Source organism: Elaeis guineensis, chromosome 11 (assembly GCF_000442705.2).
Source record: "Elaeis guineensis isolate ETL-2024a chromosome 11, EG11, whole genome shotgun sequence".
Taxonomy (NCBI): domain Eukaryota; kingdom Viridiplantae; phylum Streptophyta; class Magnoliopsida; order Arecales; family Arecaceae; genus Elaeis; species Elaeis guineensis.
Window position 1 is genome coordinate 107,799,291 of NC_026003.2, and position 27,768 is coordinate 107,827,058.

General features: G+C 36.3%; 1 pseudogene; it reads left to right on the forward strand.

Annotated features, from left to right (window-relative positions):
• The first annotated feature begins 1,155 nt into the window (after positions 1-1,155).
• Positions 1,156-3,356, forward strand: LOC140852612 (UNC93-like protein 1; annotated as a pseudogene).
• Positions 3,357-27,768: the final 24,412 nt, after the last annotated feature.

A 27,768-nucleotide genomic window follows, 5' to 3' on the forward strand; every position in this document is an offset into this window, starting at 1 on the left:
CTCGGAAGGAAAAACATTATTGGTTGAACTAGGTCCCCATGTGATTTTTATAATAGTTCAACCAGTGATCGACACTACGAGCATTTGCAAAGTGAAAAAAAATCGTTGATGAAAGAAATCAATTGTGATCATACTTTTCTCCAGTGGTAAAAGAGAGAGGACCCCCTTTCTCTTCGTCCTCCTTTCTTTTCTCTCATCTCTTTTGAATAGCATCCCCTTATGCCCCATCGAAAAAAATTATTGGTTAAACCAGATCTACCATGTCATTTCTGAATCAATTTAACCAGTAATGAATGAATCAGGTCTACCATGTCATTTTTGAACCAGTTTAACCAGTAATGGACATGTCTATAGACATGGATGGAGGGAAAAGAAATGGTCGATAGAAAAAATCAATCATGAATTTTATACTTTTCTCCAATGGCAAAAGAGAGAGGACCTCCCTTTCTCCTCTCCCGTATCATCTAGAGAACATCCCCTTGTGCCCCATTAGCATTTGCTCGAGCCTTCGTTAACGTTGCCATCTGCATTGGAGATATTACCACTGGCCAAATCTTCCATTGACATTGATAGCGGGCTTAGAACGACAAATGACTCGATCTCGAACTTGTTGACTCTAGAAATCAGTAGATTCCTGAGCTCGTCCTCCAATATAGCCATTGTGATCTGGATCGCATTTGCCGACATAGACAATGACCGGTGGGGATTGTCGATGGTGATGGGATCCTTGATGGAGCAGCCAATCTTATCGACAGTGCAGAGGTCGAAGCGCTTGATGTCAGAGCAGTTCCTACCATCAAAGAGCATTCGGTCTTCGATGGCAACGGTGATGGAGCCCTTGATGGAGTGGTGGATCTCATCGACGCCACACAAAAAATGCTTGATGCCGAAGCAATCTCTACCATCAAAAAGCATTCGATCTTTGATGGTCAGGGTGGCGGAATCCCACCCGCTAATCTCCTGCTCCACTACCTCCAACTCCCCCTCCACCGCCGGCGATGTGATTGAGTCTCCGAAGTTATCCATCAATGAAGTGATAGGATTCTCTCAATAGAGAGAGATTGGAAGCCAAAATAGTATGCAGAGGCAGCCGCGGACGGCACCCTTCAATCTCTCCCTTTGGACAAAGAGAAAAAGGGGACCGCAAATGGTTGATTTTTTCCATCCTTTTTCCACCATCAATGTCTGTAGGTATGTCAATCACCGATTGAATTGGTCCAAAGATAACGTGGTGAATTTGGTTCAACCAATAATTTTTCCCCTGAATGCCATTCCTCCCATAAAACCAGCTCCCCTTACCTCCTCCTCCTCGATCCCAGTCCAGGATCACTACTGAACTACCACCAAAACTAAAAATGGTATTGGGATCAAAAGAAGAAGAGCAGCAAAAGAAGGATGAAGGATCACCTCTTCCTCTGTCCCCTTATCGATACAACTCCCCTCTGGTCCAGGTCTGCTTGATCGGACTGGTGTGCTTCTGCTGCCCGGGCATGTACAGCGCCCTCGCGGGCATGGGCGGCGGCGGCCAGATCGACCACGAGGTCGCCGACAACGCCAACACCGCCCTCTACGCCACATTCGCTATCTTCGGCGTCCTTGGTGGCGGCATCTACAACGTCCTCGGCCCCCGCCGCACCCTCCTCGCCGCCTGCTCCACCTACGTCCTCTACGCCGGCTCCTTCCTCTCCTACAACCACTCCCACCGCCAGCCCTTCGTCGTCTTCGCTGGCTCCCTCCTCGGCGTCGGCGCCGGCCTCCTCTGGGCCGCCCAGGGCGCCATCATGACCTCCTACCCCCTTCCCAACGCAAGGGCTCCTACATCTCCCTCTTCTGGGTCATTTTCACCTCAGGCGGCGCCATCGGCGGCCTCATCCCCCTCGTCCTCAATTACCACCGCAAAGAGGCCGCCTCCGTCAACGACGGCACCTACATCGCCTTCATGTGCTTCATGGCCGCCGGCGCCGCCATCTCCCTCGCCATCCTCCCCCCGGCGCAGGTCGTCCGCGACGACGGCACCCGGGCCACCGCCATGGCCTACTCCGACGTCCGCACCGAGGCGGTGGAAATCCTCAAGCTATTCGCCAACTGGAAGATGCTCCTCATCGCCCCTGCAGCGTGGGCCGGCAACTTCTTCTACACGTACCAGTTCAACAACGTCAATGGAATCATCTTCACTCTGAGGACCAAAGGGCTCAACAATGTGTTGTACTGGGGGGCGCAGATGCTCGGCTCCTTCGGGATTGGCTACTTCCTGGACTTCAGCTTCAAGAGCAGGAGGAAGAGGGGGCTGGTAGGGATCGGGGCAGTTGCGGTGCTCGGGACGGCGATCTGGGCCGGCGGGCTGGCGAACCAGCTGAGGTATACTAACGGGAAGTGGGAGGATCCCTTGGACTTTAAGGAGTCCGGGGGAAGGTTCGCCGGGCCGTTCGTTCTCTACTTCAGTTATGGGCTGCAGGGTGCTGTGTTCGAGAGCTTGTGCTACTGGGTCATCGGAACGTTGGCTGATGATTCCGAGACACTTAGCAGGTATCTTTCCTATTCTATCCGCTAACTAGTTTTCATGTTCACATGTACCTTTGAATCGACCCTGTTATTGGTCACATACTTTTTCTTTCTTTGCCTTTCTAGCCCTTTTCTTCGATTTATTATGTTAAAGTGATCCCTTTAAAATTAGGAGAAAATCCAATGATATCTTCTGTCTTACAAGATAGAACGGTGTAATTATGAAGGTAAAATCATAAAATCATTTGATGAATCGTGCATAAAAAGTAAGGTTTTAGCTGGTACCACAGGTCGGTGACGATTAATCTCATGGAGCGTAGTACAAAAAGTATGAAATTTCGGTAATTTCTATTGCTTCACGCGCTCTCTGATCGTTCATGGCTATTAAATCCTGACAGATATAGTGGATTCTTCAAGGGCGTGCAGAGTGCCGGCGCTGCTGTCGCTTGGCAAATTGATAACAGGAAAACGCCTCTGCTGTCGCAGTTGATTGTAAACTGGTCCCTCATTACCGCAAGCTATCCCTTCCTGGTGGTGTTGGTGTTGTTAGCCGTGGAAGACGAGGACACCACCACCGAGGATGGAGAGAGCAAGATGCCGAAGTTATGAACAAGGGGAGAAATGAGGAAAGACTGGATGAAAGCTGTTTCTTTGCTTCTTTTCTTGCATCCATCACAATGGTAATGCTCGTCTGACAGGTAAAAAGGAACTGTAATCTATTGGCTGTCGTAAATTGTGGTAAATGTTTCACAGGTAAAAAAAATTGTGGCAAATCTGTATTTGTTGGCTCATGGATGTTAGTCAACTTGTAGCTTCAAATTTAACTCAATACAATCTCTCGTAAAGTGTTTCTACTTTTTATTTTTGAATGGAAGTGTTTTTTACTTTTTCAAGTTTTAACTAGTTTATAACCCCATGCCATATTATGCACGGCATGTGATTTGTTTTTAAAAAATATTTTATTTTATTAATTTATTAATATTTATTATATATATATATATATTAAAACAATCTGTCGTGAATTTTTTTTTTTTTTTCGCTTTTGAATGGAAGTGTTTTTACTTTCCAACTTTTAATTTGTATGTATCTCAAACATTTTATTAAAATATGTAAGGACCAATGTCTAGAGCGACTATACAAGTCACCCTATAATAAAACGATCTTGAAACTGTCCCACATACCACTTGAGAAAAGGACTATCCCGTGGGTAGCTTTTTTTTGGACAGCAAAAATAGGTTTTTTATTTTGGGCCTATGGAACAGTAAGGGTCATCCCATGTTGGTTGTCCTCTAGCAAAAGAATCGTCACATGAGTCGTTTCTTTTTATGTGCCAAACCAAAACTCAGCTTGCCAGCATCAGTTTTAACAAGAGATGACCTAGGAGTCACCCTTTCACTCAAAATGGATTTCTTTTAACTTTTGATTTTCGAAACTTTCGAAATTACCTCCAAATGATTCGATGTCATCTTGAATAAACTTGAGGCTTTCGAACAACATCATTTGCACCTCCAACTTGATGAATTTATAATTTTGGCCTTCTCCATGCATCTTTACCATTTCAAAAATTCTTGAATCTCCTGAAATATACACTTAAGCTTCTCCAAAGATAAAAATTAATAGTACTCCTCTCAAATATTTTATAGCCATCAAAATCAATTCTTGAGGTAATAGTGTTACTCTAATATCATATATGAATCATATATAAATAACATAACTGCTCAATAAATACTTAATTTACTTGAAGAGTTCTTGATGTTGTAATGAATCTTTGCATTCCTCCTTTATTTTTGTCGAAAGAAAATTAATCTCCAAAGATATCAGAATCCATCTAAGTTCATATATGTCATCTGAAAAATCTATTTATAATTGACATTACGGAATACCTCAGAAATGATGGATAATTCCAAACTCCAACCATATAGTCTGTATCAAGCTCAATAATAATTTTTTGTGGAACCAGCAAAAATTCTAGCTTGTGCATCTAGATAAGAAAAATTTGTAACATTAATTTTAAAATAATGTAAACCAATAGTTGGTCATTACAAAATTTATTAACAAATATATATATATATATATATATATATATATATATATATATATATATATATATATATATATATATATATATAACTATTATAACTATCCAGAGGCGTATATGTTAAGGTACGGAGCCTCCTTTGCATCCGCCTCTCGTAGAACGTGTGTCACCTTTGCCTGCTATCACGATAGCTCAAGCATGATATCTATCGATGGGGAGGGAGGTACTGTCGTGCTCGGTCTATCAACATGTGCCCGACGTCTGCCTCAAAAATCCTCAGTCTATCCCTATCTTTAGCCCTTCCATATATATGATTGACATGCTACCCATCGGGTTGCTGTGACATATCTTCCGACTTACTCATCCTCTATGACATAGACACATCATTTATGGAGAGGTTGAAGTTTAAGAAACCAAGATATGAAGTGTGTTGGATATATGATGAGGTACTCAGATCATCCGTTAATAGTGCAGTGCTGAGTTGTCTATCCTCAGAGATGACTCATATAGTATCGACAAAGTCATCCGTGATATCGGCAAGTGCTCGGTCCTTGCATCCAACAGTGGCCGAATGGAAACCGCTCCTTATCCAATGGTATAGCAATATGGTCCTCTGAAACTATCAGTATCAAAGAAAAAATAGATATTATTATAGCGATATGGTCCTCTGAAACTGTCAGTATCAAAAAAAATATTATTTATAAGTATAATAAAAATGATATAATAAATGAGATAAAAAGTAAAATATACTTACCACAATATTCATCATGCTGTTCGAAGGACAGAATCTCATCTCTGACCACTCACTCTTCAATGGCTATATGAATCGCCTAGTGATGCTCTTATAGCACTTCAGCTTTGGATCATAATAATCCATACTGAGGAGTATAGGTAGACCAACCACAATCAAATCCTCCTACTGCTCCCATGTATCAATATGCTCCCAGTGCTCTTGAACCCAATCATGATGATACTTGATAAACACTTAATTTAAATCATTTAAAGCAGAAAATTATAGTTAATTTATTTTATTTATTAAGAATTTGATGCTTCTTTTTATGTTTTACAGGAAAGATGATCGCCGATACAAAGAGTCCGATTCGTAGATCAAAAAGACTTAAGTTTGAAGAAAATTGGACTTAAAACAAAATTTAAATAAAAGAAGGATGCATATGGTATTATAGAAAATGAATATACTATGCAAGAAACCCAAAGAGGATATAGAAGTCATTTTAAAGAAACAAAATTTTTTTTTTGTAATCGGCAAGGTGGGTTCGCACGGCAGCGGGCGCACGGGCGAGCGGGCGTGCGGGCGAGCGGCAGCGCGGGCGAGAGCGGAGGCGCGACAGCGTGGGCACGAGGCAGCGTGGGTTCGTGGGGACAGATGGATGCTCATGGATCTGAAAATTAAAGGAAAAAAGATAATACTTGAAAATACTTCAAGAGGAAGAATTTGTATTTTCTTTATCTGCTTGTGATCTTTCTATCTCATCCATCCATCTTTTAGTCCTTAGTATTTTCTTTAGTCCCACATCTGAAAACCATATAAAACTCCTCCCTCCTAACACTTATAAAACGGCTCTTGTACTCCCATTTGAGAGCAGCCCAGAAATTCTTCTAAAGTCTTGCATAGAGGAATAGAAAGGGACTACTTCATGAGCAGCTAGGCTAGCAGTCTCGGAAGTGGAGAAGAAATTTTGTAACGACATAGAGTGGGTTTATTGTTCTAAACTTTCTTGTATTTCTTTATATGCAATAAAGATTAAGCTTTTTATTTAAATCATCATGAGTTCTTTATTTGCTCTCTTTCATATGCTTTTATTTATGATTTTCTGTTAGATTAATATTAGGAACAACTTTTACTTTCCGGAGACGCGCTGTGATCTATGGGTACGGGGTGTACCGAGGAAAGAAGAGTTGTTTACCTAGTACTTTCTGAAGATGCACCGTGATCTACGGGTACGGAGCGTGTCGAGGAAAGATAGATATTTTTTCGAAGATTAATCGCATCTATTTAAATATAAAAAAGAGATACAACTCTACTAGTACAAAATTAATTCAAAACTTTTGAGCTCTTTATTTTCTAATTACATCAATTTTAAGATAATTTATTCTCTAAATCAAAATAATATTTCTTTCTTTTATTTTATAATCTCAACTTAGCCCAAGGTCTCTGAGGATACGATCTCGACTCATCCTACCTACGTAGTGAGTAGAGTTATTTTTGGTGCTATCAACGATCACGCATCAAATTTTGACGTCGTTGCCGGAGACCTTGGCACGGTTGAATTAAAAAAAAAAAGTCACTGATATTTCATAACACTTAAATAAAATAGCATAACCTTAAATATAAAAATTTCTAACTTGATTGGACACCTTGTTTCTTTGCATTGCATCTCCATAATTAACTTTAAGGGCGCAACCCATTAACTAAGATAAGGTGAGGATTTGATCATCCTTCCTTGGCCCACAAATCACTCCCTTGCATTTGCATAACCTAGACCTTAATCTAAAATTAATTAGACATTGATCCCTAAGGATTTTGAGCTCATTAGGACAAATGACCCTGAGAGTTGAACCAAGTTAGACTTGGTCAGCTAGCTGGTGTCTAGGCAAGTGGTTTGCGGGATGACTGGGCCCGAAGAAAAGTGATTTTTAATTGGTTCCGTTCGCTGACCTGGCCAATTTAATTGGTGTCTAAGGAAAGCAATGGGGGGACTCCCATCGATCTTACACTTATCTGACCAGTTGGTTGGTCAAGCTTCGACTTGGAGGACTTGAAGGCTAACTACAGTTAGGAGCTGCTAGAACTAGGATAACTTTAGGATAAAGAGTCCACTGCGTGCTAACTTGATTGTAATTAAAATCTAACCACAACTAATTCTTCTATTAGTTTTTGGACTTCTTAGGATCTCTTCTTTAGAACTCTTTTCTCTCTTCTCTTCTCCTCTTAAAAAAAAAAAATCCTTAACAGACTAGGATAGTCTTATATAGACCTTTTAGTTGCATGTTAGGTCGACGATCACTAAAACCCGACTTGCAACCATTAGACGAAGAATTAGAAAAGACTTTTAGGACTATCCGAGTTAGAAACATGATTGCACCTAGTGAGGCTAATCCTCCACGCTCATTGAGAGAATATTTCACTCCATCCTCGTATACCTACTCTCCATGCATTCAAGCACTTCCAGTAGAAGCTACCCAATATGAGATTAAGTCTAGAATTATTCAAATACTGCCATTATTCTATAGACTTAGTAACGAGGACCCATACAAACACTTGGATGAATTTCTTGAAATTTGTTCCACAGTAAAAATCCAAAACTTCTTCGATGATGCCTTTAGGTTGAAAATATTCCCTTTCTCACTTAAGGACAAAGCCAAGCATTGGTTAAACTCCTTAGACTCTATAACCATTTCAACTTGGGAACATCTTTAGAGAGAATTTCTCAAGAAATATTTTTCTAATTGGAAAAATAAATCAAATTGGAGGGTGAACTTTTTCATGAGACATGAGAAAGGTTAAGGGACCTCATTCGTAAATATCCACACCATGCTGTCCCTAAATGGCAACTTTGTCAGTATTTTTATGATGGTCTATCAGAGAAACATCGACAAATGGTTGATGTATCATGTGGTGGAACATTCATGCTAAAGAGTGAGAATGAAGCCTGACAGCTCTTTGAAACACTTAGTGAGAATTTTCTACATCATATGTCTGCCACCTCTAGAGAACAACCCATGCTTCAACAAAAAAGAAGTAGAATTTATCAGATTGGAAACGTCATGGATATCCACAGTAAGGTAGATGAACTGTCCCAAAAATTAGACTGTCTTCTAAATACTAGACAATCTCCGATTCCACCTAACCCAATCCAAGAAGTTTGTGCATTGTGTGCAAGTTTGAACTATTTTGTTAGTGAATGCCCAGCCGCACCTCAATTTTCTGAGTTTGTGCACGAGCAGGTTCAGCAAGCTCAAGTCCAACAAGCTCGCAGACCAGGAAACAATCCATATTCGAGCACTTATAACCCCGGCTGGAGAAACCATCCAAATTTTTCCTGAAGACCACAACCAGTGGTTGGCCCTGCCGCACCTCGACCTCAATATCAGGACCCAACATATAGGCATGGACCATACCATCAATTTCAAATGCTCCTCAACCATCTACTACTGGTCACAGCTCAGCTTTTGAGAAAAAATTCTGAAAGCACTAGAACGATTAGAAGTCAACACTCAGACCCTTAACTCCCACACACAATCAATTGCTAAGCTAGAGACCCAAATAGGTCAACTAGCGGCTGCATTCAGTGGGAGGGAAGGAGAAAAATTACTTTGCCAACCCGAGAGCAACCCAAGAGGGCAATTTGTGATTGAGAGCTTTAATATTTCAGAAGCTTTTTCTGAACACGCCAAATCAATCATGACTCTGAGAAGTGGGAAGGTCATTGAACACACTAGTAAAATCAATGAGACCGACCCTAAACCTCTAACCGAAGCCAAATCATCCAAGAACAAGGAGGACCATAAAATAGAGAATGAACTAATTGCATCGGAATCATCTTATTTGCCTAAAGTTTCATTTTTGGATGCCCTGAAAGCCCCTATTCCTGCAGATAAGAAGGGAGGAAGACTCGACGAGATATTGAAATTGTTTAAGCAAGTTTAAATTAATCTTCTCCTTCTAGATGCAATCAAATAGGTCCCTGCTTATGCCAAATTTTTGAAAGATTTGTGCACCCAAAAACGTAAATCTAGATCATAAATTCCAAAGAAAGTATGCCTCACTGAACAGGCTAGTTCTGTCTTCCAACATGCCACTCCTCCAAAGCTTAAGGACCCAGGAGCCTCCATCATTTTCTGTGTTATAGGAGATTATCACATTGAAAAAGCTCTTCTGGACTTAGGGACAAGTGTGAATCTTTTACCTAGTTTAGTGTATGAACTTTTTGGATTCGGAGAACTGAAACCCACATCAGTCACACTGCAGTTAGCCGACAGATCAATTAAGAAACCACGTGGAATGCTTGAGGATGTCTTGGTCAAGGTAGATGAGTTTTATTTTTCAGTTGATTTTTTGATTCTCGACATGAATCTAAATGGCAATCCAAGATAAATTTTCATTATCTTAGGACGACTCTTCCTAGCTACGGCAAATGCATGCATTAATTGTAGGACAGGAGTCATAGACGTATCGTTTGGGAAAAAGAAACTGAGACTGAATGTGTTTGGTGCTTCCCAAGGACCATCAATGGATAGTTACTTCGAAGTAGATACACTAGAAGACATTATAGAAGATGCAACACCCACAATTCTAGCACCAGATCCCTTAGATACTTGCTTGGCTCACTTTGGAGTGTATGACTTTGAGAGGTATATGAAAGAAGTTAACACCTTGTTGGATACACCATACGATAAAACCACTCCTCCATGGACAATCAAGTATGAGCCATTGTCTATATTAGCCAGTACACCGATAGTCTCATCTTTAGAATCACTATCTACGTTAGAATTGAAACCCCTTCCTGCTACGCTCAAGTATGTATTTCTAGGACCCAATCACACCCTCCCGGCAATCATTGCATCATACTTGACCCTTAATCAGGAAACACAATTGGTTGGTATTCTGAAGGAATACAAAAAGGCTATCGGTTGGTCCATTATCGATTTAAAAGGAATTGACCCCTCCATTTGCATGCACCATATTCATTTTGAGGCAAATGCCAAACCCCATTGAGATATGCAGAGGAGATTGAACCCAAACATGCGTGAAGTAGTAAAGAAAGAGGTGGTAAAGTGGTTAGATGCTGGAATCATCTACCCCATATCCGATAGTAAATGGGTCAGTCCCACTCAAGTAGTACCTAAGAAATCAGGTATTACTATGGTTGAGAACGAAGAAGGTGAACTGCTTTTCACTCGCATATCATTTGGATGGCGAGTATGTATAGATTATAAAAAACTAAATGCCGTTACTAGGAAGGACCATTTTCTATTGCCCTTCATCGATCAAATCTTAGAATGGTTAGCAGGATAAAGTTTCTTCTATTTTCTTGATGGTTATTCAGGGTACAATCAAGTATCTGTATTTTCGGATGATCAAGAAAAGACTATCTTCACCTGCCCCTATGGCATCTTCGCTTTTTGGCGTATGCCATTCGGGCTCTGCAATGCACCCGCTATATTTCAACGGTGCATACTGATCATTTTTTCGGATATGGTGGATAAATATCTTGAAGTTTTTATGGATGATTTTTCTGTGTTTGGAACCACCTTTGAGGATTGTCTCCATAATCTTTCCAAAATTCTTAAATGGTGTATGGAGATAAATCTTGTCCTAAGTTGAGAAAAGAGCCATTTCATGGTGTGGAAAGGAATTGTATTAGGACATATTATTTCTGAAAGAGGGATCGAGGTAGATAAAGTCAAAGTTAAGGTCATTTCAAAACTACCACCCCCTACTTCGGTCCGACAAATACGATCCTTCTTAGGTCATGCCGGATTTTATAGATGCTTCATCAAAGACTTTAGCAAGATTTCAAGATCCTTGTGCAATCTGTTGGCTAAGGACACACCATTTGTCTTTGACGAAGACTGTTTGAAAGCATTCAACATATTACGAACAGCCCTGACAATAGCACCCATAATAAAACCTCCTGACTGGTCCATTCCATTTGAGATTATGTGTGATGCCTCTGACTTTGCAATAGGTGTCATCTTAGGCCAAAAAATCAATAAGGAGCCACATGTGATCTATTATGCTAGCAAGACTCTTTTCGATGCCCAATTAAACTACACCACAACAGAAAAAGAGCTACTAGCAGTAGTGTTCGCCCTTGAAAAATTTTGCTCATATATGTTAGGATCTAAGGTTCTAGTTTACTCTGATAATGCGACTCTGAAATATCGTCTATCAAAGAAAGATACTAAACCGTGTTTGATCAGATGGATCCTTCTTTTTCAAGAATTTGATCTGAAAATCCGAGATAAGAAGGGTTTTCGAGAATGTGGTAGCTGATCACATCTCCAAGATCTTAGTTCAACACACGATAGGCATAGATGAGGTCAAAGAGAAATTTTCTGATGAATAACTTTTCACAATCTTCTCTAGCTGTCCTCCATGGTTTGCCCATATTGTCAATTACTTGTCAACATGACAAGTACCTTCTCACGGGACAAAATAAGAAAAGGATCGATTTTTCTCGCAAATTAAACATTATTTCTGGGAGGAACCTGAACTATTCAAATACTGTCATGACCAAATTATTCATCATTGTGTCCCCGAAAGTGAATTCCAAAGTATTCTCACTTTTTGCCATTCTTCGGCATGTGGGGGATATTTTAGTGGAAGAAAAACTGCAGCAAAAGTGCTGCAGAGTGGGTTTTATTGGCCAACGCTTTTCAAGGATGCACATGAATTTGACCGAAGTTATCTGCAATGTCAGCAAACAAGAAATTTGTCCAAGAAGGATATGATGCTGCTGACCCCCATTTTAGTAGTAGAAATCTTTGATGTTTGGGGGATTGATTTCATGGGACCTTTTCCAGCCTCGTTTGGATTCGAATATATTTTGGTGGTAGTTGATTACGTGTCAAAATGGGTGGAGGCAATAGCTACACGGACTAATGATAATAAAGTTGTAACTAGTTTTATCTAACGAAACATCATTAGTCGATTTGGCTTCTCAAGGGTGATCATTAGTGATGGAGGGACTCATTTTATGAATAAACATTTTGAAGCACTTATAAAAAAATATAATATTACACACAAAGTGGCCACACCATATCACCCCCAAACTAATGGTCAGGTAGAGGTGTCAAATAGGGAGATTAAACATATCCTACAAAAGACGGTTAGGCCCGATAGAAAGGATTGGTCTCTTCGCTTAGATGATGCATTATGGGCTTACCGTACAGCTTTTAAAACCCCTATCGGTATGTCATCCTACCGATTAGTTTATGGCAAAGCTTGCCATCTACCGGTTGAATTAAAACATCATGCACTCTGGGCCATACGAATGTTTAATTTTAACATGAAGAATGCAGGTTCTAATCGAAGGTTTCAAATCAATAAACTGGAAGAACTTCGCAACGATGCATATGAGAGTTCACGAATTTACAAGGCTCGAACCAAAGTATTTTATGACAAATATATCACTAGAAAATCATTTGAGCTAAATCAAAAGGTATGGCTTTTCAATTCCAGATTACGTCTTTTTTCTGGTAAACTTCGATCCCGATGGGATGGACATTTCATTGTCACACAAATATTCCCACATGGAGTAATTGAAATTTATGACCCCCGAAATGGCAATACATTTAAGATAAACGGCCAATATCTGAAGCCATATGTAGATAAAATTGCACATAAAGAATAAATCGACACCATCTACCTGTGTGATCCACTTTATAATGAATAATAAACTTGACGTCTAGCTGAAGACGTAAAACTTAGCGCTTGTTGGAAGGCAACCCAATGATTTTATATTTTTTTTTACTTTACTGTAGCTGCAAAAATTTAGAATAAGAGCCTATTAATCAATGAAGCTATCTTCAACTTTCGAAGCAAAATTATCCCAGGTGCACTCTCTCCTTTTATTTTCTTTGCTTTCCTACTCCATTAGATTAAGTTGGGGGGGAAGAAAATTAATCAAATCCTCAAGTATGGTCAGAAATAATTAGTTTTGTGTATCCAAATTTTATTTTGATTAAGAGTCAATTAGGCATCCTAATCAATGAATAATTAACGGTCAAGATAATTTTAGAAATACTGAAGAATAAATTATTAAAAAAATCCAATGAATGGTAGGGTTTAGACTAGACCAAATTTTAAGAGTGATTCTACAACCCTCTTCTTACTGATCTCAATAAAGAATCTGCTTCATGAGAGATTGGGTGGAAAGGTCGAGGTATGCAAAAATTTTCCTTAAAATTTATTTAAAAAAAAATATTGATTTCTTACTGAGTAACTGGGCCCCTTCGCTTAAGTAAGTATTGTGGTTCGCGTAAAAAGATAGGCAATGTTAAAAAAATAATAGATAATAAGGGGACTAAATTACAAGAAGATAATAAACCTCTCTCACATTAAGTTAGAGGATTTAAAGAGTAAAGTGGGGAGTTGGTGAAAGAAAAGCTCTTAAAATTTTTTTAGTTAATACTCAGCCACTAATTGGGTCAAATTGATAATCCAATGAAGTATCTCTTTAATGGTCTGACCAGATATCATCTACCTTTTGGGATGCCTAACCTAACTTTTTATTCAAGATCGAGTCGGTACACAATGTTGATATATCTATTTTACTCGAGGACGAGCAAAATTCAAGTTGGGGGGTGTGATAAACACTTAATTTAAGTCATTTAAAGTAAAAAATTATAGTTAATTTATTTTATTTATTAAGAATTTGATGCTTCTTTTTATGTTTTACAGGAAAGGTGATCGTCGATACAAAGAGTCCGATTCGTAGATCAAAAAGACTCAAGTTTGAAAAAAATTGGACTTAAAATAAAATTTAAATAAAAGAAGGATGCATATGGTATTATAGAAAATGAAGATACTATGCAAAGAACCCAAAGAGGATATAGAAGTCATTTTAAAGAAATAAAAGTTTCTTTTTGTAATCGACAAGGTGGGTTTGCGCGGTAGCGGGCGCGTGGGCGAGCGGCAGCGCGGGCGAGCAGGTGCGCGGGCGAGCGACAGCGCGGGTGAGAGTGGAGGCGCGGACGAGCGGCAGCATGGGCACGAGGCAGCACGGGTTCGTGGGGACAGACGGACGCTCATGGATCTGAAAATTAAAGGAAAAAAGATAATACTTGGAAATACTTCAAGAGGAAGAATTTATATTTTCTTTATCTGCTTGTGATCTTTCCATCTCATCCATCCATCTTTTAGTCCTTAGTATTTTCTTTAGTCCCATATCTGAAAATCATGTAAAACTCCTCCCTCCTAACACCTATAAAAAGGCTCTTGTACTCTCATTTGAGAGCAGTCCAAAAATTCTTCTAGAACCTTGTATAGAGGAATAAAAAGGGACTACTTCATAAGCAGCTAGGCTAGCAGTCTCGGGAGTGGAGAAGAAATTTTGTAACGATATAGAGTGGGTTTATTGTCCTAAATTTTCTTGTATTTCTTTATATGCAATAAAGATTATGCTTTTTATTTAAATCATCATGAGTTCTTTATTTGCTCTCTTTCATATGCTTTTATTTATGCTTTCCTATTAGATTAATATTAGGAACAACTTTTACTTTCCAGAGATGCGCCATGATCTACGGGTACGGAGCGTGTCGAGGAAAGAAGAGTTGTTTACCTAGTACTTTTCGGAGATGCACCGTGATCTACGGGTACGGAGCGTGCCGAAGAAAGATAGATATTTTTTTAAGATTAATCATATTTATTTAAATATAAAAAAAGAGATACAACTCTACTAGTGCAAAATTAATTCAAAACTTCCGAGCTCTTTATTTTCTAATTACATCAATTTTAAGATAATTTATTCTCTAAATCAAAACAACGCTTCTTTCTTTTATTTTGCAATCTCAACTTAGCCCAAGATCCCTGAGGATACGATCTCGACTCATTTTACCTACGTAGTGAGTAGAGTTATTTTTGGTGCTATCAACGACTACGCATCAATACCACTCTCGTCGATCTAGACTGTGGAGGTCGTCATAGCATTGCATGGTGGGGGGATGCCCTGATGCATACCAAATTATCGCATCACATGCTTTAGACAATAGATCTCCATGATGTCAAAATAAATGAGAGGTGCATGTGTCCTCCATACATGCTGATCTGATTAGCATATCTCAAGCAATATAGCCAAGACTCCTATGTGTAAAGCACTCACACTACCTGATCATCGTATTGTTGGTCAAACTGATCCCTACAATATATGAATGTATGCAGTATCGGATTATTGGCACTAGTCAGTCGAATCCTCCATTTGTCTAAAATAAAGTTAATATATTATTATGTGAAAATGTGTAATCATTTATCATAAAAAAATTAGTGCTATTGGTTACATACTTGCATCCCAAGGTATTAGCCTAGTCATACTATATCCCACTAAATAGGCCCTTAAAACTAGTATCATCCTTATCCAACGGGTCATGTCCTACTGCATCACCTCTCGATGCTGGCTGATGGGCTCCTATCCTGAAAAGCATACAATCTGATCGTCCAATGTATAAATGCTCCCATATCCAAAGCTACAATAATATCAATGGCCCAGCTATCTCACATGCATCTAGTCTCATGGCCCTACAAAGCTCACGATACATGAAGGCTAAAGCAGCATTGTTCCAACTCAACTACCTACATATGTAGAGATCACGTAGCAATGATAAGTACAATAACCGCACGTGGGAACTGAACTTATTGGCGAATAGATGGCCATCGATAAGGTAAAGAATGAATGCTCAAGCATGTCTCTGTACGATCTCATCATCTGCATCATCCGGTAAGTGGTAGAACATGTCATAAAGCCGACGAAATCTCAGTGAAGACCTAAACAACATCGTCTTAGACGATTTAATCCCAAATAACTCTTCGTAGAGGTCCGACCAGATGATCTGCATAGTACTGATGATGGTAGGCCTATGCATCCATAATTTAAGTAAAACAGCAATATCCTGCAATGTGATCATCGCCTCTTCGATATGGAGGTGAAAAGTATGAGTCGTCTTTCACCATCACTCTATTATGCTGTGATGAGGGTCCAATCCAACTGTATATTGCATACTCTAAATACTCTATAAAAACCAGCGACATGAAGATACTCCCAGATCTTTTCATGTGGCCGCCAAGCACCCATGATGGTCGAGTCTCCGTGTCTACAGCATAGGGGCCCATGTCTCCACATAATATATACGATCACTACAATGTCAGATCTAGAGATATAGCGCGATAGGATCTATCGGCTTAGGATGCACATTAGAATCTCAACCAGCCATGTTTGAGGCACAAAATAAAAAGACGAGGCGACCAAGAAATATCAAAGATGATAATAAATATCCAAGATGATACGAAATATCAAAGATGATTAATTTAACATAAATAGCCAACATTAATAATAAAATAATTTTATAAATTTTTTCAAATATTTACACGACATGATTATATACCAAAATAGTTAAAAAAGAATACAAGTGATACATAAAGACAATCTGCATATCATATGAACAAACAGATAAATCAGCATTATTAGGGACATCTGCACCAGTTGTGCCCTATCTCCATTGCATCCATATTATTTCAGATCCTCCTCGATTATAGACACCCTTTCCATATCGTCTTATGAACGGATGTGGTATGAGTCTAGATGTAGTCCACTTAGGCTAATAACGAGGATTCTCTAGAAGATAGAAGGTAGATGTATAGGATTGCTCATAATGTGCAATAGTATAATAGTTGTCAATGAATTGCTTTCAGTCTAAATTTTTACTAGCATATATAGCGAACAAATGAAAGTACAGATAGTGTAATAACTGTCACTTCTGACATGTGCATGTGCACACCCCTAAGTCGACTATTTGTATATAATTAGATTTATCAAAGCTATAATACCTTCATCTCAATCGAATCTTATACAAATTGGGTTGGTTATTGTACTTAACTACACCATGCTTCTTAGACTTCAGCTGGCATCCATTTAACTTTCATCTAATTTTATCGATGAACATCCTGCTACCCTCCTTTCTCCATGCTACTATTGCACATCTAATACTAAACCACTTTGACAAGCATTTGAAAAGAAAGATGAATAAGTGCGATAACTGACAATGAGTGAGCTCCTTTCAACATCTTATTGAAACTTTCAGATGGATTCATATTCATTCTTCCATATCCACATCTATCCGTGTTATGTGCCAGCAGCTATTTACTCGGATCGTTAAGTGGATATGTTTTGAGGTATTGGAAGCAAGTGGGCCATATTTCAATGCGTTGCATTCTTCGATCGAACTTCTAGGGCTAGTTTTGCTTTACAGTTTGATGGAAATACGTCAAAAATATCGTATTATGAAATCGACTGTTTAGATTTGCCTCAATATGTCTAAGGCATAATTTGTGATATCCATATAGGGCTATCCACCTAACAGATTCATTTGAAACAATAGCTAATATTTCTTTATGCTGGTTTCAGACTATGCTAATCCCCATACAATCACATACCACGTAATGGCGCAAATGTCATAAAAATCACGACCAACTACCATGGCTCTCACCTTCACAAATGGCTAATGCTAGAGGATAGATACTCCCATTTCCATCTCTTCTCATGGCTATCAAGAGATTACTAGGGTGAAGGAAAAAATTCGATCAGGATCAGATTGCCAGGGTGCATCTGAAAATTATTCTATTCTATTAATTTATCTTTACCTAATACATAGTGGAATAGAAATTAAAATCTTCAAAAAAATTTTTGAATCTGATGCCTCATGAGGTCTGGATGTGCAGGCCCTTTTGCTTCACGTGCACGCCAGGCTTCGTAGAGAAAAAGGATGATCTTTATGCCAATCCTTTAGAAAGCAGCAAGAGAGGGAGGAAATCTAATCTTCACACGAGGAAGAGTGGTGCCTAAGAACTCATGCCAAGGAAAGGAAGATGTCACAAATAAATCAGCGCCCCTCCCTTATTTTTCTTGTCGCACAACACCTCTCCATATCTCTCGATGGTTTCTCACTTTTTGTCGCATAAAAGGTTTTTCATAACCACTAGTTAGTTGATCTTCTTCTTAAATAGATATCTGATCAAGATCTAATTGAATTAGGAGTTTTAATTCAAACCAAATTTGAATTTATTTCTCCTAATCCAAGTAGGAAATCGAACCAATATTGGCATCATGACTTTCACACATGCACAAAGGAATAGGGTGGAAATTTTTAGCGCTTCACTTCCTCTCTTGGTCAGCCTCTAATAAGTGAGAGTTTCAAAATTTTGGAACTCTTTGGTTCTAAACCAAATTGCTTTAGATTTGACTCAATTGGATCCGATTCGAATCTGATTCAAACCAGATTCAAAGAGTCTGTCAATCCTAATCTAATTAAAATTTTGATCCAAATCTAACTTAGATTTCTAACCTAATAAATTTTTAATTAAATTAGATCTAATTTAAAATTAATTAAGATATAAATTCAATCTCTCATAATTTTTTTAGATTACTGATCAGATCATTATCATTCCTGAAATTAAATCTGAACCTCATATCCAGTGCTAACTAGACAAAGTCAACTGTTTAATCTCGTATGATCTCTAACTTAATTCTCAATTAAGCTAATCTATTTATTCAATCAAATTTCATACTTTCAAATTGAATATATATATATTAGGTCAATTATTTTCTATGTTACTTGACTTTATGTATGACTCTATAGGTTCAAACACTAAGTCGGTAGTATAAGAACATTTTTCTATACTAATCGAAGTTATCATCTAGCAATGATTCTTAGTATCCAGAGAGATCGAATATTTGCAAGACAACATTCAAGAACCTTGAAATATAGTTACCGCATAATTCATTTCTTTGGCACTGAATGCTAAGGACAACCTAAGGTTTAACCGTCAATCCTGGATGAGTCATTCACATTGTATTTCAACCTTTCAAATTCATCACATGGATTATCCCGATCGAGATTTTATTAAATTAAAATACAGTGATGCATTATCTCCTATAATTTGAAGGGGTCAAATCTTCTCTCAATCTACACACAGATTTCACAAATACTTGACTGTACCCAGTAGTCTTTCGTTACTGTAATAGAAATGCAAATAGTTCGACACCAAAGTACAGTGAGTTACTTGCAAGCCACCGTAGTGATCTCAGGTCTGAGAGACATTTATGCCCATAACCTTCGTAAGCTGCCCTTGACAGTAGAGTACTCCATAAGTGAGTCACTTATTCAGTAAAGATGTACTCCTATATCTCATCTGTATGCCATATCAGTATCTCCACACTCTTTGATTATGAGGACAACCAACCTATATAGCACACAACAATCTATACTCGATAAATGTCATCATCCTTTAATGACATATTATTTGGTTGCAAACATAGTTTAAGAATTATTTGATAAATCTTCCTTTATCGATTGTCATATAGTTCTAAGAACTTTATCACAATATTAGAGTTCAATTAGGAAAGATATAACTTGATGATGAAAATACCAAATAATTTTTATTAATTCATAATTCATATGCAAATTACAAAAAACACAATCATCTATACGATTGGCTTTAGGACACATTTTCTAACAACTTTTACTTAGACTAAAGTCAATTGGTATAGTATCTAATACCCATCTTCTATTTATGTTCGTCGAACTCTTTAATTTTGAGAGCTTTAGTAAATGGGTTAGCCAAATTCTTCTTTTCATCGATCTTTTGAAGATTGATGTCTCCTCGATCTATGATCTTCAGGATAAGATGATAGTGGCACAGAATATGCTTGATTCTCTGATGGAATTATGATTCTTTCGCTTGAGCTATGGCTCTGGTGCTATCACTGTACAGCAAAATAGGACCATCAATAGAGGGTGTCACTCCAAGCTCGCTGATAAACTTTCACAATCAGACCGCTTCCTTAGCAGCATCGGATGCCGCAATGTACTCCGTCTTGCATACTGAATCGGCAACGATGTGCGGCTTGAAACTTTTCTAGCAGATCGCTCCTCTATTCAGAGTAAACACATATCCCAACATATTTTTACTGTAATTATAGTCTGACTGAAAATTAGAATTAATATATCCTATAACTTTCAAATCAGTATCTTCATAAATAAGCCATGGGTCCTTTGTATCTCTTAAATATTTAAGAATTATCTTTACAACCTTTCAATGGTTCTCATCCAAATCAGACTGGTACTTACCCACCACCCCTAGTGAATATGCCACATCCGATCTCGTACATATTATAGCGTACGTGATAGATCCCACTATCGAGGCATATGGGATCCTACTCATATACTCTCTCTCTTGTGAGGTTGTCGAATAATCTTTATTAGAGAGAATAATTTCATAGTCTATCGGAAGATAACCTTTCTTGAAATTTTTCTTATTGAATCATTTCAGCTCAATATCGATGTACGTGGATTGGGACAATCCAAGCAGCCTTTTAGATCTATCTCTATAGATCTTTATCCTTAAGATGTAGGATATTTTTTTCAAATTCTTCATGGAGAACTATGAAGACAGCCAGACTTTTATTTTCTGTAATGCAGAGATGTCATTTCTGATTAAAAGAATATCATCCATATATAAACTAAGAAATACAACTACTGATCCATTGATCTATTGGTATATACAGGATTCTTCTCCATTCTTAACGAAGCCATACGTTCTTACCACCTTATTAAAATGTATATTCCAACTTCGAGATGCCTGCTTCAATCCATAAATGAATCTCTGAAGCCTGCACACCTTTGATTCATCTGTAGATATGAATCCTTCAGATTGTATCATATACACTTCTTCTTCCATCTCTCCATTTAGAAAAGTGATTTTGACATCTATTTACCATATTTTGAAATCAAAATATGCCGCTATCGTAAGTACGATCTGAATGAACTTGAGCATTGTCACAGGAGAAAATATCTGATCATAGTCAATATCATAATACTGATAATATCCCTTGACAATCAGACAAAATTTATAGATCTCCACCTTTCCATCTGCACTCCTTTTTTTTGAAAATCCACTTACACCCTATGAATTTTACCCCTTCGGATAGATCAATGAGTGTCCATATATCGTTGACTTTCATAAACTCCATTTCAAACTTCATGGCTTCAAACCATTTATCAGAGTCAAACCTCTGTGTGGCATTCATGTAGGTGATCGAATCCTCATTGTTCTCATCAAGTTTAATAGGATCACCATTTCGAATAAAAAAATTATAGTATCTGTTCGGTTGACATGGTACTCTATCAGATATCCTCAAAGTACCTCTACAACAGGCTTCGAATTTGATTTAATCAAATCTAATTCTATAGGTATAGTTATTTGTGTTGGCTTTTCTATCGATCAAACTTCATCAAGTTCAACCTTAGTGGCATCAATTCCTTCACCAAAAATTTTTTTTTCTAAAAATTTTTTTTATTGTTGATGAATACCTTTTGTTCTTTAGTAAGGTAGAAATAATATCTCTTAGTTTCTTTTGGGTATGCAATAAAATAACACTTATTAGATCAGACTCCAAACTTATCGGTTTGCAAACGCTTGACATAAGCCGAATAGCCCCAAACCCTAAGGTAAGAAAGTATCGGCCTATACCTAGTCTATATCTTATATGATGTTTTTGCAACTGATTTGCTTAGAATCCTATTCAGAACGTGACAAGCAGTCTCAAGAGCATAACCTCAAAAGGAGACCGGCAGACTTGCAAACCCCATCATGGACATAATCATATCTAATAAAGTTCGATTCTTTCTCTCAAACATTCTGTTATATTGTACTATCTCAGAAAGAATCCATGGAGAGAGAATCTCATTCTCTTCTAGATATATCAAAAATTTATTGGAAAGATATTCACCTCCTCGATTGAATTGAAGAGTTTTAATACTCTTCTCAGTTTACTTTTTTACCTCATTACGGAATCATTTGAATATTTCAAATGATTCAGACTTATGCTTCATAAGATAAACATATCCATACATTGATAGATCATCTGTGAACGTAATAAAGTAGCTATACTTTCCTCTGGTATTTGTGTTCATAGGTCCACATACATCAGTATGTACTAGACTTAGAACATCACTGGCTCATTCCTCCTTTCCAGTAAAGGATGACTTAGTCATCTTTCCAAGAAAATAGAATTCACAGGTTGGCAATGATTTATAATCATTGACTTTAAGAATTTTCTCTTTATTTAATCTGTTCATCTTATTCTTATTTATATAACCAAGCCTATAATGTCAAAATAGGCATCTGTGATATTATCTACTCTAGGATATTTTTTGGGTGTATACATTATGCTAACAGACTGTGATAAAATATAAATGTCATCTTTTAATTATTCACACATAGTTGTAATACCATTCATAATGATATCATAAAAAAAAAAATTATTGAAAAAGTAAATCCATCCTTGGCCAAAGGGCTTATAAAAATAACATTCATAAGAAAAGATGGACAATAATGACAATCATCTAACATAATGGTATTTGAACTAAGAACAAGCTAAACCTTTTCTATAGCTGAATTGGAACAGTTTTTCCATCTTCAACATTCAGAAATCGTTCGCTATTCTCAAATTTTTTACTAACCTGAAATGCTTACAACGAATTACAGATATGAAACAGACTTTCAGTATCCAATACCTAGATAGTAGTATCACAGACAGAGAAATTATAAGGTGTTATCATATAAGTATCTTGTTCAGTAATCATTTGTTGATTTCTCTTTTTAGACTTATTTGGATCAAGAAAAGCTAGATATAGAGGATAACTCCTTTTTTAGTACCCCAATTTCTTATAAAAGAAGCATTCTACCTTAGACTGCTTAGTTCCAACATGATTTTTCTACACTTGCATTTTCTTCCTCTCTCAGAGGATCGACGCCCTGCTGAGGATGCATCTTCAAGGGTGCCAAAGGACTTGTTCAATATTTGAAGTATTTTCTCTTACTGAGTTTCCTCGAATTTACAATTAAATTCATCATTTATAGTAGCTCTTATTATGCAATGTACCATCGCACGATCATTGAGCCACTTCTAATAAGTATCTCTAACCATTGCACTTGAGAGCTGGTACTTCAAATGCTGGATCCGTAATCACATATAGGATCCTCTCATGCTCTAAAATAATTTTTAATTTTAGATATCAACTATCAAATTGGTTCTTATAAGCTTGTCACTGTCCAACAATGAGCAGAGCAACAAATGACTAGCCATAACTAAAAAAAAATATTTTAATCTATTAGTATTTTATTAATTAAGTCTAAAGATTTGAACTTTAGTTTAAAGGTTCTCTCACTATTTTTTGTGAATTGATAACCTTTACCTCCAATTTAAGGAATTACCTTATTCCTTAGTGGGTACTAGAATCCACACAAACTACACACAAGTTCAAGTTTGCTTGACCAACTAACGTGCATCTATAGATAAATTCTTAACTAAATATTTCTTCAAATAATTTCTGATAATGATTTTTCTCCAAGTTCCTTTTTAGTAGACTTTGGCATCCACTGAAAGTTTTGATTAGGTCCAACCATTAACATGACCATACATAGCATATCTAACTAACGAATGATTAGGCTTGAATTTGCTCAGCCAATCTGACCACCCATCAGAGAGTCACATCTGAGTCATCATATTATGAATGATAATTCTAATAGAAGATAAGCACTAGATGTTTGCACCTCTAATGATTATCAAGCTAATGGATCTATTATCACCCAACTTAATAGGAGGCTATGATCTAGTTATCTCCATAACTATTTTATTTTAAAGATATAATAATTTAAAAAATTTAGTTATATAATTTTAAAAGATAGAAAAAAAATTGATCGGTAAGTCATAAATCCTTCCACTGACTTCACTAAGTCATGAAGATGACTAATGACAAGCTAATCAAATGGCACCTAAATCAGTCATACTGATTTGATTTAATGATCTAAGAATAAGAAAAAAGATCAACCAGTAAGTCATAAATTTTTCTACTGATTTCCTCAAGTCATGAAGAAAATTAAAGATAAGCTAGTCCAGAGATATCTAGATCAGTCATACTAATTTACGTTATTCGCATGGGTCAACTCAAATCAATCAGTAACCTAATCAAAATATAATCTATCAAATTGGTTAGGTAAGTGAGATTGGTGAGAGGGTCTGCCTCGGCTTGCCTTGGACACCATCGAAATGATCAGATAAGTAGACTGCCAATTAAAAACTATTGATCGAATTGTCATACTTACTTTAGACACCAATTAATCGATTAGTTTCAATTCGATCAACCAAAAGACTTGGACTAAACCACGAAACACAATCAGGTCTGTTTGGTATAGTAAAAAATATAGACTTATCAAGCTTCAACTATTGAGGTTGCTCTTAAAAAAATTTTAATATAATCTAACTCAATTTTTGATTAGATTTAATTAATTTTTTTAATTAATTCATATTTATTTCTAATCTTAGGTCTAACCAATTAGATGACCTGATTCAAGCTAACCCATTGCCCCAATAGTTTATGTGGTGTCTTAGGATCTTCAATTCTCAAATCTAAATCTTTTAAACTTAATTTCAACTTAAGTGTGTGAAATGTATATTTCAGTTTGTAAAACTATTTTACTATGGTTTAAGTGAAGCATACATCATATATCATGTAATTTTCAGATCTTAAAATCTAATTTTCAAATCTATGTTTAACAATTAAATATGTATCAATTTGATTTAAATTTATACATACATCATATGCATCATAGAAATTTTTAGGTCACTACATATTACATCATATGCAACATATAATTCAGATCTTAAAACTAATTTTATATCTAAATTTACTTCATTAAAATTGTAATGAATCATAAATCATTTAGATCTAATCTAAATATATTTATGATCAAAATAATTTTTAATTTTTTTTACTATTTTTCTTCATGAGATATAATCATATGGTACTCCAACTACCATAAGAGCATCCCATCGGATGGAAAGAGAGGATCTTTAAACTCTATTTGCTTTTATGACCGGATATCCTGATGATCATCTCAATCTAAATATTGGGCTACTAAAATTAGTAATTTAATTTCTAAAACTAATTGCATCTACACATGTAATTAACAAAATTTAGATGTGCACTAATATGAACATAATCATATCATACATATTTTACATCTAATCTAATTAGATCAAAGTATCATATATATTATTTCAGATCTGAAACTAAATTTATACAGCATATAAAATATTCAATTTAAATTTAAAATTATATAGAAAAATAATCAGATACATATATGAATGCATAGAAATAAAACTCTGATTAAACCTATTTTCATGTTGTATAGAATTTTGTTTAAAATCAAACCTAAAAATTTATCAAAACAGATTCAATTTAGATTTTGATTAAGTCTAACTTTCAATCTAAAATACCTTACAAAAAATTTTATTAAAAATTAATTTTAAAAAAAAATATAAATAGATTATTATTTCAATAAAAATTTGTAATAAGATAAATTATGTTATAACAAATTTATAACAAACCATATCAATCATTGATTTGATTCTTGTAATCTGATCAAAATCAGATCAAAAAATTTATGTTAAATGGACTAGATCAGGTTTAATGTCTAACATAAAAATCTGATTACATATCAAATATGTTCATACCAGAAAATAAATCAACTATACATTACATGTATCAACCTGGTTCTGATACCAGTTGAAGAAAAAAATCCAATCAGAATCAGATTGTCAGGGTGCGTCTGAATTTTTTTTTTTATTAATTTATCTTGACATGATATGTAGTAGAATAGAGATCAAAATTTTTAGAGGATTTTTTGAATCCAATACCACATGAGGTTTGGATATACAGATCCTTTACTTCGCACGCACGCCAGGCTTCATAAGGAAGAGGGATAATCTTCGTTGTGCCAATTCTTTAGAAGGCAGCAAGGGAAGGAGGAAATCTAATCTCCACACAAGGAAGAGGAGTACCCAAGAACTCACGCTAAGGAAAGGAAGATGTCACAAATAAATCAATGCCCCTCCCTTATTTTTCTTGTCGCACAATACCCCTCCCTATCTCTCGATGGTTTTCCACTTTTTGTCGCACAAAAGGTTTTTCATAACCACCAGTTAGTTGGGTCCCCTCTTTAAATAGATTTCTAATCAAGACCTAATTGAATTAGGAGTTTTAATTCAAATCAAATTTGAATTTATTTCTTTCCTCATCCAAGTAGGAAACCAAACCAATATTGGCATCATGACTTTCACGCATGCATAAAGGAATAGGGTGAAAATTTTTATCACTCCACTTCCTTTCTTGATCAGCTACTAATGAGAGAAAGTCTCAGAATTTTGAAACTCTTTGGTTATAAACTAAATCACTTCATATTTCACTCAATTTGAATCCGATTCGAACCAAATTTGAACCAGATTCGAAGAGCCTGTCAATCCTAATCTAATTAGAATTTTGATCTAAGTCTAACTTAAATTTTTAACCCAATTAATCTTTAATTAAATTAGATCTAATCTAAAATTAATTAAGACATAAATTCAATCTCTTATAAATTTTTTGGATTATTGATCAGATCATTATCATCTATGGAATTAAATCTGAACCTTATATCCAGTGCTAGCTAGATATAGTCAATTGTTTAATCTCATATGACTTCTAACTTAATTCTTAATTAAGCTAATTTATTTATTTAATCAAATCTTGTACTTTCAAATTGAATACATAGATGTTCGCTTAATTTTTTTTATGTTATTTGATTTTATGTGTGACTCTATAGATTCGAACACTAAGCCGATAGTATAGAAACAGTTTTCTATACTAATCAAAGTTACCGTCTAGCAATAATTTTTGACGTTCAGATAGATCAAATATTTAAAAGCAATATTTAAGAATCTTGGAATATAGTTACCGCATGATTCATCCCTTTGATCTTGAATGCTTAGGACGACCTAGGGTTAACTGTTAATCCTAGATGAGTCATCCACATTATATCTCAATCTTTCAAATCCATCACATGGATTATCTTGATCAAAATTTTATTAAATTAAAATACAATGATGCATTATCTCCTATAATCTAGAGGGATCAAATTCTATCTCGATCACATGCAGACTTTGTAAGTATTTGACTGTACCTAGTAGTCTTTCATCACTGCATTAGAAATACAGATAGTCTGACATCAAAATATAGTGAGTTGTTTGCAAGCCACTGTGGTGATCTCAGATTTGAGGGACACTTATACCCATACCTTTCATAAGCTTCCCTTAACAGCAGAGCACTCTATAGGTGAATCATTTGTCTAGTGACAATATACTCCTACATCTCACCTGTATGCCATACCAATATCTTCACACTTTTTGATTATGAAGACAACCAATCTATATGGTACATAACAATCTATACTCAATAAATGTCATCATCTTTTAATAACGTATCATTTGGTTGCGAATATGGTTTAAGAACTATTCGATAAATCTTTCTTTATAATATCATATAGTTCTAAGGACTTTATTATAATATTAGAGTTCAATTAAGAAAGATGTAACTTTATGATGAAAATATTA